This window comes from Schistocerca gregaria, unplaced genomic scaffold (assembly GCF_023897955.1).
Source record: "Schistocerca gregaria isolate iqSchGreg1 unplaced genomic scaffold, iqSchGreg1.2 ptg000454l, whole genome shotgun sequence".
Classification (NCBI taxonomy): domain Eukaryota; kingdom Metazoa; phylum Arthropoda; class Insecta; order Orthoptera; family Acrididae; genus Schistocerca; species Schistocerca gregaria.
Window position 1 is genome coordinate 437,662 of NW_026061873.1, and position 2,540 is coordinate 440,201.

A 2,540-nucleotide genomic window follows, 5' to 3' on the forward strand; every position below is an offset into this window, starting at 1 on the left:
TGTTGCGTTTTTCTGTACGTTTGAAAAACACAACAGATACACATACACACCCTACTCATCCATAATTATTCTCCTTCACTATTTACAACAGTCTGTCAATGCTGAGATAACTTTTTGATTCCATGACTGTAGACATCGAGTGGTTTTGAGGTGGAGAACTCGCCGAGCCATGGTAGGAGAACCTTTTGCATCCGGCAAAGCTTAGCTTGAAGTTTGTTCGATAGGGAGCAGGAAAAACTGAGGGTGCAAGATCAGTTGAATAAGGTGAGTGCAGAATGACCTCCCAACCCAACTCTAGTATAAAGTTTTTGGTCAGTTTAGCAGAATGGGCGCGGGCGTTATCGTGGAGTAGCATCACTTTTCGCAGTCTGCCTGGTCGTTGTCCTCAAATTGCGTCCACAAGATGTCTCAGTTACTGACAATAAATATCATCAGTGATGGTTACATCTCAGGGAAGCAATCTGTACTACACCACACCATCACTGTTCAACTAGATGCATAATATTATGGATGCATGCAGGCTTTTATATGGGGAGTTGCTGCTTTGTTTGGGGGCAACCATTCTTTTCTTTTCCTTATGATCTTAGGATAAAGACACCATTTCTTGTCACCTATAAGGCTATAACGATACAAGTTAGGAATGGTCAACGTTGCTTTCAAGCAAATTAATCACGAACAATGAGAAAAGCACATACATTCACCTGCTGATTTATGTGTTTTCGGCTTAGAGCATGTGGTAAATTTTTTCAAACTTCTCCATTGCATGCAAATGTCGCACAATGGTAGAATGATCACAGTTAATAACATTTGCCAGTTCTCGAGTTTGCTGACATTGATTATTGTGGGTTAATGTGTTTAAACAATCTTTATGAAACTTCGACTGTCTTCCTGAATGTGCTGAATCACTTATGTCAAAATGATCCTTCTTAAAACGAGAAAACCGCATTCTTGCCATGATCTGTCTCATGGAATTATCCCCCTCCCACATGTGGCGTGAATGTTTCTGACTGCCTCCGTAGCTGTCATTCCTATTGAACTGTAATAGAAGAATACATCAGAAATGTTTAGATTTCTCCACTAGGCACTCCATTTTCTAGTGTCCAAACCTCCACTCATTATCTCTATACTTCAAAATGACAATATGTGAACTCATATAGCAACAGTGAACTACAAAGTAAAAAATGACAACTCCTAGCATCCACAGTATCAACCAAAATCTTATTTTTAGACAAAGCTTTGGCTGCATCATACATAGCTTGAGACTTGGTTGTCTCTGAATACATCATTTTACCTTTCTGTCAGATGCTGTCGACGATGGCAATTCATTTACTGTCCAGTTGTTACCTTTAGAATTATTAAGTTTTGCTTCTTTGTCTAGTAATCTACCCTTTAAGAAATCCGGTTCCAATTCCTCACTTGAGAAGGTATTCAGAGCAGTAACAACTACTTAGGATTCTGGTGGAATTGTTTGTAAGTAACCGCATACTATATCAGTTCCTCCAATATTATCATCCGATCCTTCAAATTACCCATTAACTTACGAAACTCCAAAAAATTAATTTCAAGAGTTATTGTCATTTGCAGTAAACTTTAAAGGCCGTTCTTAATAAAAGCCATACCTTTCAGCTCAAATGTTTGAATTAATGTATTTCTTATTTTTGGTGTAGGCCTACTCCAAGCAACTTTGTGAAATTCTTTGGATTACTTGAGACTTACACTTCTTATCGGTTTTGCCATTCAGCTGTCTCAGCCATGTCCATGTATCTCTTTCAGACAAAACTCACTTCCAGCTCACATAGAAGTATTTCAGTCCTAAATTTTCAGTTGCTAAAGTTCTTCCCATTAAACAACAGTACCTTGTATTCCTCCTCTTCTTGAGCCATGACTCTAAATTAGGTACTGGATTAATTTTTTCCACCTTTATTTGTTGTACTGTAACACCTGGCACCTGGGTCCATGACCACTTGCTAAGAAAATAACACTTATTTAGGATAAATAATTTCAACTCGTTACTTCACACAATTTACAATTACAACCACGGGACAACAATGAAGACAAAATACAAACAGAGCGAAGAAACACAGAAAAAACACATAAAAAAGACAAAGAGAAAATAACTCAAAGGATTATTATTACATTATCATCATTTCAACACACTTTGTATTAGATAGGAAACTCCATGTCCAAACAATGAACAATGGCACCATTTAACCAAGATACAGAACAGCCTGCCACCACAAGTAAAAAACATAGCCTTGATATTAGAAATCTGAAATCATTAACTGATCATTGCTCTGAATTGTGTGAATTTTTGGTCCATATGTGTACAGTGAAATATCAAACAAGCTGCAAGTGCATGAATGATTTTTATAAAATTAATAATCACTGTGAATGAGACTTTTATACAATGTGTAGCTATCTCCATACTGTTGTCTTTGTCCATGTTTGTACTGTATTGTAACACTCTTTTGGTCTCCTTCAACTATTATTTATGCTACATGTCAACTCAGATTATACAACCTGGGTCCAGCAAAAATTGT